Genomic DNA, 15,078 nt, shown 5'->3' with positions numbered 1-15,078 from the left:
AAAAGTATTAGCGTCAGCAATGGATTTATATAATGTATTTCTTTAAAAAACATGATATTTCATGCTAAGTAACAGAAAACAGTCAAATATTGTACCGGAAATATTAGTCCCGAAAATCCCGAAAGTACCGGGAATTTAATTTTGAAATCCCGGTTCTTTGCTTGGCTCTAAATCCCGGGAATTCCCGGTACTTTCGGTACCGGTATTTCCCGGGAGCAAACCCTAGTATGTAGGACTGTAGGTACTGTAAAACGTTGTACGATACATGTGCCAATAGGTAATTCGCAACTCGTGTCGATTCAAAACACTCCCTTCGGTCGTGTTCGAATTTATCGCCACTCGTTTCGATTTTCCTATTTGCCGCACTTGTAAACGTAATGTAGGTAAGTACTATTACAATATGGTGCTACTTTACCGCATTAGTGCGATAATTAGCACATTACGTAACTATGTCGAAAATTTAAAGGGCCATATTATGTACTGTAAAACGTTGTATGATACATGTGCCCTAATTAGGGTTCCGTACCCAAAGAGTAAAACGGGACCCTATTACTAAGACTTCGCTGTCCGTCCGTCCGTCCGTCCGTCCGTCCGTCTGTCACCAGGCTGTATCTCACGAACCGTGATAGCTAGACAGTTGAAATTTTCACAGATGATGTATTTCTGTTGCCGCTATAACAACAAATACTAAAAACAGAATAAAATAAAGATTTAAATGGGGCTCCCATACAACAAACGTGATTTTTGACCAAAGTTAAGCAACGTCGGGAGTGGTCAGTATTTGGATGGGTGACCGTTTTTTTTTTTTGCTTTTTTTTGTGTTTTTTTGCATTATGGTACGGAACCCTTCGTGCGCGAGTCCGACTCGCACTTGCCCGGTTTTTTTTTAATAAATATCGATGATATACCTGCACAGTATACCTAATAAATAATGATATTATAGAAAACTTGCAGTCATTAATTTGTTTAAATATAAACTGTATTTACCCTTATAATTAAATATTATTGAAATAAGAGTTGACTTCATTAAAATGAATATTTAATTTGCACTATGTTTCATTTTTCCAATTTAACTTTAACGCCATCTATGAGATGCAGCATGCTTTTTTTCAGTATTTAGTAACACGTTTTACAAATCAGTGTCCTGTTAGTTTATTTAAGTCGCTACTTCTTGCGTGGCGCTGTTGTATCGTCATTGTATCTAGGGGCGGGATGGGTGGCGTGAGGGGAGGCTCGATTGTAGATTTCATTTGGGTACGGGAACGGCCTTAAGCAATTGATTTATTGTTTTTTTTTCGGCACTGATGTTACAGATTTAAATTTTTATTCTCATGATATAAAACTACAATGTAAATTAACCAAAATTAATTTATACGAATTTATAATGGGTACTCTACTCGTATACATATTGCAACTAACTAAAAACCGTTAGTTTGATAACGAGTATTTTACTCGTCAAAATTTAGTTTATTATTAGAAAACGTCCGTAGGTAGATATGTAGTAATTAACTTACAGACTTACACCACATTTGTGTGCGTTATTATGTGTACAAATAATAGCGGTAAAATAACAAAACAGTTGAAAGATATATAAGTATTAAGTACACACTAAAAAATAACTGCCACATTCTTGACAGCTACAAAACCGTAAGAGTCACTTCTCATATAGCCAATAATTATAATAATAAGTTGTTTAAACATTCTAGTTGCTTGAGGAGTTCACAAGTCAATAAACTTTGACAGTAGTAGTGCTTAAATAGAATGTCTGAAAGAGTTCTGTAACGGTAAATTATTTGACAATGTATGTAGGTACAGGTACATAATATTTGTGAAGAATACTGGGGTGCATTTTTACGACCGTCATTGAATAGTACTGAAAAATTGTAAAATAAGGTGTATTCGGGTAATTCCGAATGTCGAAAACTGTCGGATAATTCCGAAAAGAGACTTTTATTATGATGGAATTTTGGGTGATTTTCATCTGAATTTCGGAATTATCCGAATTTCGGAATTACCCGAGTAAACCTTACTTGATAAAAAAAAAACTTCAACTCAACCATGTAAATGATGAATGAATGATCAAATCAGCACTTAAATTGTACTTGCTCATTTGCATATGTAATTGTAGTTTGTAACCTATGTATTGTATTTTAGTAGTCTATACGGTCTTTAGATTCTTTTGGCATTTTGGGATGGCTTTAACGTTCACCAATATTTTCTTCGTTCTTAATATTACAAATAGCCACCGATTAACACTAATCTGATCGGGAATGACGATTGGATGTAGGTTAAGGTCAAGGTCAATGAAGGAAGATATAGGCTGTAGAAATTAAGGAACGGTCACACTTTGTTTAACGGGTTTAACCTTAATACAATAATTTTGCATAAGAATGAACGTGTGAAATATTGCGTGGCGTTGTGCATTCCACCAGTTTTTTTTGGTATTGCCAGTTATATCACTCCCAATTATCGGCCAGTGTATTGTCACGCCCAATTTACAGTGAGGCCTTATTTGATCATTATATCATTAACTATCTAATACGAACATATGTAGGTCATGGGACTGCGATCGGCTGTAAAGAATCGTGCCCGAATGGTCATTTTAAAGGACATTGACATGAGCGGTTATGCAAATTTTATGATTGTTTTCGTGGGCTGTAGCTAAAAATGCTTGATGCTATGTTGGGATCGATTTCCGAACTTCTTCATTAGGTAATATAAAATAATGGAAGCGAAAATCTTATTCTACAATTTAGGCATATTACAGTATGCTCACAAACTGCACTCTACGTATTCCTAAATAATACTTTCAAGCTGAGAACAAACCGGCGTTCGAAACTCGGTGCGACATTTTTTTTTAACAAGTAAGAGAAAAATATCGTGAGACGTGGTAACATTAAGTATATAATTTTACGGCGTGTCCGTGGTTGGAAATGCTAACTAAGAACATAAGATCTCCGAAACATGGAGGAACGCAGGGGATATTTAAATTCAGACATCACTAAATAAAGATACTTAATGACACGCGAGTTTTAAATCCGTAAAATTATATAATAGCAGTTGATTAAAACTTAAGAAATGCTTTTCATCAATATAAATGGGAATAAAACTATGCAATTTTAACCTTGGGTCTTATGTATGTACCTATTATATCGACGATGTCGTATCCGCGATTTGCGTCAGTGAATAATAATTATAACTGAATTTTATATTTTAACTAGGTATTAACCAGCATTGTTAAGTTAAGCGGCTGTATTTAAGGAACTCGATGAAAACCATAACAAAGATATAAATCTTACCTACCTCTCTAACGAACCATTGTCAGCCAGAGAACTATGTTTTACCAAGTTAGCCTTATAATGGTCATTGGACCAAATTGGCACAGAGATAGTTAGAAACCTGACTAGAAATCCGAATGAAAATTCCTTTGCGCCGTTGGCACCATAATGGTCCTATTTCCATGTCAATTTATTCTCTATACATCACATACTCGTACCTAGTGCCATAGTGAAATGTACCCATTGACAGGCATAGTTTTAGAGCTTTAAAAGTTTTTTAAATTATTATTAAGGATCACGTTAAAAAGATAGCTATTATATGTTAGGTTAGGTACTGTTTATATTTATTCGAAAACGAGCTTTCTAGTCATCTAAATTCTATACAGTAAGCACATACCGTAAGCTAAAATATGAGGATTCGCTGTATTGAGAGGTCAAATAATATCATAGAGGTAAAAGCAGAGTGGGCCAAAAATATGTTGACAAAGATTTTTTACTCTACATATTGTTAATAATTTTAACAAACATTCGCGTTTGTGTATCAAATCAAAGGAGAATTTTTTGAACATATTTAATACTTACGTTTTTTTTTAAGTTACATGATTTAAACTTTAATTTTTAATGACACTTTGTTATGGATATGTAGGTGCATTAAGTAAGATATTCCTACAAAATTTGGACCAACCTGTACAGTGCACCCATTAGAGCTTCAGTGACCTCATTCTTACTCACATTGTACTACAAAGTAGATCAAGTATACTTATTTAGATGTAGTTTTCTTTATGGTGTTGATGATATGGATTTGAATGAAACTTCTTTATACCTATATATTATATTTAAACTTGCGGTCGGATCTCATATCACGTTTTTCACGATCTTCACTTATTTAGTGGTATACCAACAGTAGGGGAGAGTGGGTAACAGTGACTAACGGGTAACAGTGAATAAAATGCCGCTGTCCGTGTATTTACGCACACAAACACTTGTACTCTTGTCAAACGTTCGCTTCGAGCGTTCCCCCCGCACCGCGCCAGTCGTCGCCACGCTCACACGCCGCACACTGGAACCCGCCCATACATTGCTGTGCTCAAAACTACAATAAGTAAAATTAAGCAAAAAAAATACTATTCTACATTCGTAATGTCAAGTAGTGCTTATAATAATAATTATTTACATTATATTTATATTAAAAAATAAAATATTCCTATGATGACGTTACATATTCATAGCAGGAGATCTAAGGTCCACCACCTTGCATTTTGGAGACAAAGCAAACCGCTTGGAACAGGTATTCCTGGGGGTGATCTGAGCTGATTAAGCCCGGTTGCCAAGAGGTTCCCCCCAGCAGGTGGGCAGGGGAGGGGGGAAAAAAGTGCCTCCGGCGCGCCTCACTCTAAGCTTTATATCTGCATACATCTCGCAACTATATCGAGTTTGGTATCTTTTTCGTGTAATTCGAGGATGAAGAATTCATTTCTGTGACTAAATTTTTACTCACCCATACAAAAAATTCGAGAAATTCAAAATTCAAAAAAAATCTTTTAGTTTTTTCTTTCGTAAATCCTTTAAAAAATTTAAACTATGAGGATTTGCTCTAGAAAAAAAATACCTGTGAATAGCCCAGTTATCCTACTATACAGAATAGTAAACTTGTCCAACGTTTTTTTTTCATAACTCTGTTAAAAAAAAATGTTTTGTGTCGCGCGGCGTACCTGCATTGTAAGAGCGGTATGCAGCGTTTAGGATTTTTAAGTATGTTTAGATGATTTCTGATACGTTGTTATTCTTCTGGTTGTAGATTACATTAATAAATTACTTCTGGACGTGATATATATACAAATATAAATTAAATATATAAATAAGTATGTTGGGAAAACCATCGCCAACAGAGTTAAGTATTATAAATGTGATAAAATTAACATTATTATTTGTATGTCTTTTCCATATCTCGGGACCATGGGGTCCCGGACCTTTGGGAGGCGTACGTGGGGCCGAAGCCAACAGCGCAGAGGCCCTTTAAGGCACTTCAATCTAAAAGAAAGGGATACATGTGGTGTATACTATCCCCGAACGCACAATGTGATACATCCGGAGATGGTCCCCGCCATGTGCAAAGACAATAGTCTTTGCACATGGCGGGGAAAAGCAATGCTGCAATAGCAGTGCAGCACTTTTGTGCTGCGATGGGAACTAAGGTCATGGGCTATAGATTTGAAAGTTGGATGGACTGGATAATGGGCTGTGGGAGAGACTAGCGGACACTTGCCGTGACAATCAGTCTCAAAATTGTAAATGACAAGTGGTGACTCGCCAACTCATTGAGTGGGCCCCGCAATGGCCGCACGCACAGTGCGACAACAGGGCAACACTTTGGAGTGGCTGTGAGGTTGTCGAGAGGTGAGTCTGCGGTAGCCAGATCCCGGTAATCCGTTCAGCAGGCCGCCGGCGTTATGACATTTTACACTTCCAACCTGGAGCATAGGTCCCGCTCTTGCGACTCCATTCTGGCCGGCCAATCAAGGCAAGCACAGAGGCGAGGGCCAAATGGCAGGGCCCTCTGGAATAGGGGTCCGCGGTGTCGCCACTCACCGTCAGCTCGCCACAAGCGGCCCCCGCGGGACATTATTATTATTATTGTGGTGTTGTGGGCCTTTGAGTGGCGCATTGACCAGCATTGATTGATTGACGGCCCTTTAAGTTCATTACTAATGCCCGTTGCATCCAGAAAGTTCCAGATTCTTTGGGTCGTAATGTTTTGTACCTCATAGGGTTGCACTACGTGTCGCCCTAGGTAGGTACTTCTTTTTGATATTAGTGGTCCACAAGAACAGAGAATGTGCATTGCAGTCTCCTCTGACTCCTGACAGAACCTGCATGTCGCATCTTGTTTCTTGCCAATTTGAAACATATGTTTGTTCAACTTGCAGTGTCCAGTCAGTATTCTGGTCACCGCGCTGGTTTTGTGCCTTTTGAGTCCTAAAAGCTCCTAAGCAGTTTTGCTGTTGAACCCTTTGATCAGAGCTTTCGAGTGTTCTTGTCCTTTAACCCTTGGGACGCCTAGTGCCATATCCGTACCAGTCCTGTCAACTGCCGGAGGGTCTTCAATTTTTGTACCCGTCAACTGCCTAGTCCCAGATCTGTACAAAGTGTCTCAACTGCCTTGTGCCTTATCAGTCACCAAATTTATTGTATTATATTTTTACAATTTTGAGATCTAAACACTTACAAATAGAGTTTTATATCATTTGCACAATATCACTTTTTTTTGATCGCGGCAGTTGACGGGTACAAAAATTGAAGACCCTCCGGCAGTTGAGGGGGATGGGACGGATCCGGCACTAGGCATCTGACGGGTACAAGTACGTTTGTCGGTTCGGCGTTCCAGGGGTTAACGAACTTCCACCAAGCGATTGCTCTCGTTTTTTCTAAGTTGCTGAGCAGAGAATATGCATCCCGTTTTGTGATTCCACAGAATGGTTCTGGGCCGACCAGGGGTGTGTCTGCGCCCTTTCTAGCAAGTTCGTCCGCCTCTTCGTTTCCGTTAATGTCGGAGTGCCCTGGTACCCATCTAAGTGTAACTTTGTTGGAGTAAGCCAGTGCATTTAGGTTTGTTTTATAGTTCTGGACTAGTTTTGAGTTTGACTCAAGGGATTCTAGTGCCAGCGGAGCAGCCTGGCTGTCTGAGTTGATGTAGATATGCTGATGGTGTCTTAGGTTTCTATCCAGGTTGATCTCCGCACATTTGTTGATGGCGAAGACTTCTGCCTGGAAGATTGAGGCCAGTGTGCCCATGCTGACGCTAGCTCTGAGCTTAGATCTCTCACCATAGATCCCATATCCTACATCATTGCCTTTCTTGGAACCATCTGTATACCAGATGTGGCTTCCCTCTTCGACGTACATTTGGTTGTTGATCCATTTGTCTCTAGGAGGTATTTCTACTGTGTACAGTTTGGTGAGATGACATTCGGTTTGCGTGTCATCAGTGGGCATGCTAAGGGTTCTATTCGCAAAAACCCAGGCCTTTAGATTGGTTAATGCCTGAGAGCGCCATTTTGGCCTGTTTAGCGTGCATATTCTGTAGACGCACTGCTTGGCCTCCTTTTGCACCTGCAAGTGGAGTGGTATGATGTCCAGCAGTGCATCTAGGGCCACTCCCGGTGTCGAGGAGTAGGCGCCTGTTACTGTTAAACAAGCCGTGCGTTGCAGGCTGTTTAGAGTGTCTATTGCTGTCTTTTGGCTGGTTTTGTTAGACCAGACTGCGGAGGCGTAGGTGACAATTGGCCTCACTGCCGCTGTGTATAACCACATAGCAATTTGGGTCTTAAGCCCCATCTTGCTCCTGCCATTCGACAGCATGACCACATGGCCATTTTCGCTTTTTGTATAATGTTTCTCAGGTGAGGGTTCCAAGTTAACTTTTGGTCGAAGGTGACCCCTAGATACTTGACCTCTGCCGAGAACGGTATTATTTGTCCATGAAGTCTTGGTTTTGTGAGTTTATCGAGCTTCCGTTTCCTTGTGAATGGTTAAATGGCTATTACAGTCTTGCTCGGATTAATGGACAAGTAATTTTCTCTACACCATTTGAATAGATATTGTGTTTAGAGCTCCTTGCATTAGGTTGGATATTGTGTTGAGGCAAGGGCCTTTGACGATGACTACAAGGTCGTCGGCATATCCTTGTGTATCAAAGTCTTGGCCTGACATGATTGCAAGAAGTTGGTCCACTGCTAGGGTCCATAATAGTGGGGATGGTATAAAATTCATGCTCTATAAATAGTATTGATGGTCAGAGTGGCTACTCTGTTCGAGAACATGCTATGTACTCATCTGGTGGTTTCGTCTACTCCCTTTGATTTCATACCATTTAGTATGGTCTCTGTGGGCGTATCGTCGAAAGCACCTTCAATATCAAGGAACGCACATAGAGCGGTTTGCTTTTCCTCTAGGGTTTTCTGCACCTGGTTGACAAAGTGCAGAAATTATTTCGGCAACACGGCGGTTTTCAGTTGTGTCGCATGTGTAGGATTTGGTCTATGTTTGGGGACAGATTATAGCCCCTCAGCAACAGCCACCATGCCCTGCTGACTGGGGCTGGTCCAAACAATATGGTTATTGGGAGCCCATATGGACAAGCCTACCTGCGGCGGCTGCTGCTTGTTTAGAGCTTATTCGTTGCCGCTGCAAAACAAAATGCGCAGGGAGGTGCAACTGCGTTAAAAAAAATCTAAAATGCACAGTCACATGGGCATGCAATGGCAATTACGAACAATATATATATCTTACTTTAACCCGCATTTTTTGTCAAACATCTCCTATGTTAATTTTATCACATTTATAACACTTAACTCTATTAGCGAAAGTTTTACCAACATCTTTATTTATATATTTAATTTATATTTGTATATATATCACGTCCAGAAGTAATTTATTAATGTAATCTACCATCAGAAGAATAACAACTTATCAGAAATCATCTAAATATACTTAAAAATCCTAAACGTTGCATACCGCTTTTACAATGCAGGTACGCCGCGCGACACAAAACATTTTTTTTAACAGAGTTATGAAAAAAAATGTTTGACAGGTTTACTATTCTGTATAGTAGGATAACTGGGCTATTCACATATATTTTTTTTCTAGAGCAAATCCTCATAGTATAAATTTTGTACAAGATTTTCGAAAAAAAAATTAAAAGATTTTTTTTTGAATTTTGAATTTTTCGAATTTTTTGTATAGGTGAGTGAAAATATAGTCACAGAAATGAATTCTTCATCCTCGAATTATACGAAAATGACACCAAACTTGATATCGTTGCGAGATGTATACAGATATAAAGCTTAGAGTGAGGCGCGCGGGAGGCACTTTCCCCCCCCTCCCTTGCCCACCTGCTGGGGGGAACCTCTTGGCAACCGGGCTTAATCAGCTCAGGTCACCCCCAGGAACACCTGTTCCAAGCGGTTTGCTTTGTCTCCAAAATGCAAGGTCCCCTTAGAAAACGGGACCTTAGATCTCCTGCTATCACCGATAAACATGTTGACAGCTTCCGGGTGAAATATTTTTGAATTAATAATTGGCAGAGGTCGTGTGCAGGTGATGATGGGATCAGAAGAAACCAAGAGCCTATTAAAAACATCTGTCATGTTGTCGAATCTACAAGTTTTACGACTAAATCTCTCTCGATAGTTTTTAAAATCCTTATTCCTCGCTTCCTGGGCCTCTTCACTTAAATTGCCTATTGGGATCAGGTGCTCAGATATTATTGCGACTCCTTGAATAAGGATTTTATGAACAGTAGGTGTCATGCGACACCACCGGTACAGTTTTACATATAACTTTGCTGTCTCTAGACAGTATTTTTTGAATTTACACGTATCGATCTTGTAGCCACTGGAAATTGTTTGTAAAATTATGTAAAAGCGACGTATGAGTTCTTCATCTATTTTAGAAATTTCGGCTGATATTTCGTAGTTTTGGAAAAATTTTCGAGCCACATTACCGTTATTAATATTGCCAAAACCTGGTTTTGGTTGATCTATTATTAAGGAAGTTATTAAGTTATTATTAAGTAAAATTGTATCACTTTTTTCATCTGAAACAGTCGAAATGCATAGAAATAACCTTAAGGTAAAATATTACGCACTAAAACATTGTTTTAGTGAGAAAAAGTTATATTTTCGCTAAAGTAAAAACGCCTGATCAAATAGTCGGAGCAAAAAATTTGGCCCATTTCGAAAACTGGACAACATCTTTTACTTTCGAATAAAGAATCTTAATAACGACAACTTTTTTAGCTATCATGCCTAAAAATTATCAAAAGATGTTGTCCATTATCGGAAATATGACCATTTTTATTAAATTACAATATATGTTACTATTTGTCGGAATACCACAAACCCAAAATTGTTTTAGAACATAAAATACGTAAAACATAATCTACATACCTTGCTCAAGATAAGTCATTGCGGATTTTGAGTTATTCATACCAACTACAATTACTTGAAATAACTATTTTGTTAATCAATACAAATTACCACTGAGATGTGACATATAAAATCCTAGACCTTTGACATAATGCAACTATGTAATGACAACTGATAATGAAGGTATTTTTCTGCAGTGAGGTGCAATATCTCCCTGTTTATGCATATATTTCAATTTGAGTACAAAATACCCACAATTGCAAAGTTGAGTTTTGAACACTGCAATGTATGGGCGGGTTCCAGTGTGCAACGTACCGCCATAGTAAGTAGCAAATTAAATTTTTACGTGTTTTTAAAAAGTGTGTTGTGTCAAATTCTTTAAGGGTTTTGTGTGCTTGTGGATTATTTAGTGTTGTGTAGTGTTTCGGTTAGCCTAAAATGCTATTATTTTGCCCTTAACAAGAGTCTATAATTTATTCCGAATTTTTGATTTCGGTAACGGTGGTTGGGTCACAATGGATAATTTCAACTTGGGTTGCAGTGGATAAGTATCCACTGTAACCCACGTATATTTGTTCTTTACACTTCGCTAATTACTTTATATTTTCTCGTCTTTTAGGTTACAAAATGTCTCGAAATAGGACAAGGAAGACTAAGATCGGACTAAGAAGCTGTTATGGATCACAACCATTCTAATTCTGTAATATCGTCAACTGCTCTAGTTCCGTTAACCGCAACTCCTGGTGAAGTTTTAACTCCTGGGGCAGGGCCTTCAAAAGCTTTTAAGAGCCTTTTAGATATTAGAGGATTACCTAAAGCAGGCCCAAGAAAAAATAATAGAAAGCCAAGGAGGAAATGTAAATCAATGATAGCTACAGACACACCTAATAAGAATGAGATTGAAGAACGAGAAATTGCTAAACATTCCAAGAAAAAAAGCAAGCAGTAAAGAAAAGGACGACCGTCAAAAGGAGTGTTGCAAAGTGATTCATTAATATAATACATTTAAAACGATACATTAATATAATGTTCACTCCGAGGAAGAAGGATCGTTTGCAGAAACAGAAACTGATTTTGGTATCGTTGATCGAGAATGTTTCGGACAGTTGCCGACTTTATCAAAAGAAGGCAATTTTGTCCTAGTAGAGTTTAAAACAAATAATAAAAAGGTTTTCAACGCTGGAAAGGCGTTAAAAGATGCAGCAAATGGGGAAACCGAGATAAGTTTTTTAAGGAGAGATTCTACAAATGGGAAATATCGCCTCCCAAATGTCGACATAAAAATGTTTATGCCTAATCCATCCTATTCGGGACAAACAAAAAGGCAGCAGGGGTGTTATACCTTAGATTTAGGTTTTTCTGGAATAGATATTCGTTCACAATGTTTAGCTTCATCATTCATGCTAATTAAAATTGAAGCATTGTTTTGATACTTTAATTATAATATTAATATAATTATTGTTCATTAAATGTAGTTTAAGACACTCTGTTCTAGTGTAAATTATTAATAGTGATCTTATGAATCCAAATGATTAATAAATAATATTTGTTAATAGATTTTTTTTAAATAAATCCTGCAATAAATCACTGTGACCCATGAAGTTCACTGTACCCCAAGGGCTTATCCAAAGTAACCCATGCATGGGTTACAGTGGATAATTTCCCATTTATAAAAAAAAATACTTTTGACGAAAATCTATGGCTGTTAGAATGTCTATCGTGTGTTTTTTGTGTACCCTGATAGTGTTAAAAAACAATGGATTGAAATGCTAGGGCTAAATGTACTTAGCTTCAGAAATATTGGGCTTCAAACAAAAGTGTATCCACTGTTACCCACTCTCCCCTACCAACACTCCATAAAGACGCGACAGTACCACTCACTAAACAAACACTTTGTGGCTTCCATTTGCGGTCAACTTCACGTTTTGTGTGACTAAGTACAATGTCGCTAGTAAGATAGTGTCGTAAAAGTGCCGAAACTGCCGTATCGTATCAAAACAGGCATCGTGAGTTCAAATTCAGGCTTCAGGTTTAGTATAACACCTGATAGATTGGACAATTAAACTAGGTATCTTTCTAGTATCAGGGATATGAAACCAGAGCATAGTGGCAATATTATATTACTTATTGCTAAGAGCTTATAGGCGTTTAATCTTATAGCACAACTGAATACCTCTTATAAGTTGAAACTCTAGGTCCATGGGGTTCCTGCGCGCACAAGTTTTTTTGCTGAAATCACGAAGCGTCTGGTTGACGTAACTGGTGACCGAAGAGCTGACGGACTTCCTCGCACAACGTATCAGCATTGCGATACAACGAGGAAATGCCGCCAGCATCCTTGGTGCAATGCCTCGAGGGCCTATTTTAGATTTAAGCTCGTTATTAAATAAGTTTAGTATTTTTCTATTGTAGTACCTTCCTTAAATATACCTACAGATATTTAAAAACCTATTTTAAAAGTCCGGCCGGATTAAAAAAGATTGGCTAAGAAAATTGTCTTGTTGACCCTCAATACATTTGTAAAAGTGTGCAAAAAAGCTGAAATTGCCTAATACTTAGGTTCAGTAACAAACGAGTTTAAACAACCTTAGGCCGACGGCATTTGGACCAAAACTTACGCCTTTGACATTTCGTAACGTATGTATGTATGTGATCAATGCGATAGTATCAAATTGGCGACGATTAGAATCTTTGTTTGGATAACGACATTTGAGAGACACTGTCTTTTGTATGAGCAAATAAACGCGTCGTTTCAATAAGATCCGTGGGAACCGTAGGCACATAAATATACAAAGTGTTGTATTTCTGAATTACGCAGGGTAACAAGTATTTGTTTCTTTAAAAATAAAAATAAACGCAAACGTAAACATTTTTATTCTATAGTTGCATCTACCGTCCTTTATATGTATCTATCTCAAGTTTTTGTACAGAATACTAAAGTAGAATTACGTTAAACACGTATGTGAGCCACCTTACGGTTACATTAACATTTCATCTAGTTTATGTTTTTCTACTAATGAGTCTTAAAAGAAACTTATTTATTCAAATTTAGTACTTAGGTACAATAATGAAAAGAAACCGCTTACTTTGGACACGTATACAGACATGACAAATATAATATTGTTAGAGGGATAATAGAGGGAAAAATCGAAGGGAAAAGGGGCAGAGGGAAAAGAAAAACAACTTGGATGGATAACCTTAGGAGTTGGACGGGAATCGACGCTGCCACGCTGGGCAGAAAAACTGCAAATAGAGAAGAGTTCCGGACTGTGGTAGCCGACATCCGTAGAGGATATGGCACCTAAAGAAGAAGATTTATTCAAAACTCGCCCAAATATATGCTGAGCTCGCCTCGGATCCATCGATGTATAGATATCTAAAGCCCAATCAAATACATGCTTCTAATTTGAATAGCATAATTACTTCTCGGAACTAATCGGCAGTGTGTCACGGACATTAATGTGATATTGCCACATGTAGCCGTGTTAATGACCCGCATCTACTAATATCTTGGGTAAATAACAAGGTTCTATGTTGTAACGTAACATGCAGATCAATGTCATGTGCAGGAAAGTGGTAACAATTGAAAACGCACAGGTATGTCACTCAGTACTGGCCGTGCCATCGTTGGCACAGATACCTAATTATTGACCGTTTGTAGATCTTACTGCAACGATTTAGGGTCTACGAATGGTCAGTTAAGAGTGTTGCTGTTATAAGTAGTTGACTTCCACATACATTCCACTATCCCGGGGTTAAGCGGTTAAACTAGTGTCAAATTGTACTGGTAACCATGGTAACTCTAGGTTCAACCGGTTAACCCCGGGCTAGTGGAATGGTGCAAGTGGCGCTTACACAATTAAAAAACAGGCCAAGTGCGAGTCGTACTCGCGCACGAAGGGTTCCGTACCATTACGCAAAAACGGCGGAGTCTTAGTAATAGGGTCCCGTTTGAACCCTTTGGTTTGTCACACACCTACACCGTGAGCACACTACGTATTCGCGTGCAGCGAGAGTTTAACACAACTATAGCATACAACGCATACTTTACCGCAAGCCTATAAGCGCTTGCAAGTTCAGGGGCCATAGTACCTATTCAATGCCCCTGGGACTGTATTTGTATGGCGAATCACGGAAATTCTCAGTTCCGGGACTGACTTTGTCAAGAAAACCAGTACCGGGAGCAACTAGGCCGTAGCTGTAATCGAAAAGTAATAATGTATCGAGATGACATGTGCAACGAAGTGACGTGATCATTTTTATACATTAGTTAAGTTTCGGTTGTCATCACTGACACCTCAGGGGACCTAGCCATTAGCAGGCGTGGCTCACTCCGCGCGATTTCGTCGCTTTGCAACAGGTAGCTACAAGTACATCCGTCCCAGACCAATTTTGGTGGCTAGCCATAAGCCGCGCGTGGCGCTGTCGCCACCTAGCGGTCATATCTGTCCTAATCGTAACAGACGCGTTTTGTTAGAGAGTGAATCTTCTGTACCTAGTACTATTATTTATTCTGTGCCATTAGCCAAAATTTGGCTAAGTTTATTTTGTGTACTAACGTTATGTTGTATGGATGTGTGGTTCTCCGTCCTCTGTACAAAGGTACAAAGTATTATTTTCCAATTGAGCTTCTCAAAATTCTTGCGACATGACATTCCGTTTTTTCCCTTTTAAATTTCGAACATAACAGGTTTCGTCGTTGTCTTTTATTTTTATTAGTTGGTTCGTTTTTAAATTATTTTTTGTATCGTCTGGGCGATTACCTCTACCTACCTACTTTTTTTTTTCAAAAAAATATGTACTCCTTGGGGTTGATCCGTTTTAATGCAAAGTTCCTGTTATCTTTTCGTGCTTTTACAGATCTAAGTACTATA

The 15,078-nt window shown here is 38.5% G+C and overlaps 1 protein-coding gene across 2 annotated transcripts in view; it reads left to right on the top strand.

The window, feature by feature from the left end:
* The window catches only part of LOC134792409 (uncharacterized), a 729,291-nt gene that overhangs the window by 427,041 nt on the left and 287,172 nt on the right, over positions 1–15,078 (top strand). The gene's annotated exons all lie outside the window — the stretch shown is intronic.

Source organism: Cydia splendana, chromosome 7 (assembly GCF_910591565.1).
Source record: "Cydia splendana chromosome 7, ilCydSple1.2, whole genome shotgun sequence".
In the NCBI taxonomy this organism is placed as follows: Eukaryota; Metazoa; Arthropoda; class Insecta; order Lepidoptera; family Tortricidae; genus Cydia; species Cydia splendana.
This window is presented reverse-complemented; position numbering and strand designations above follow the sequence as displayed.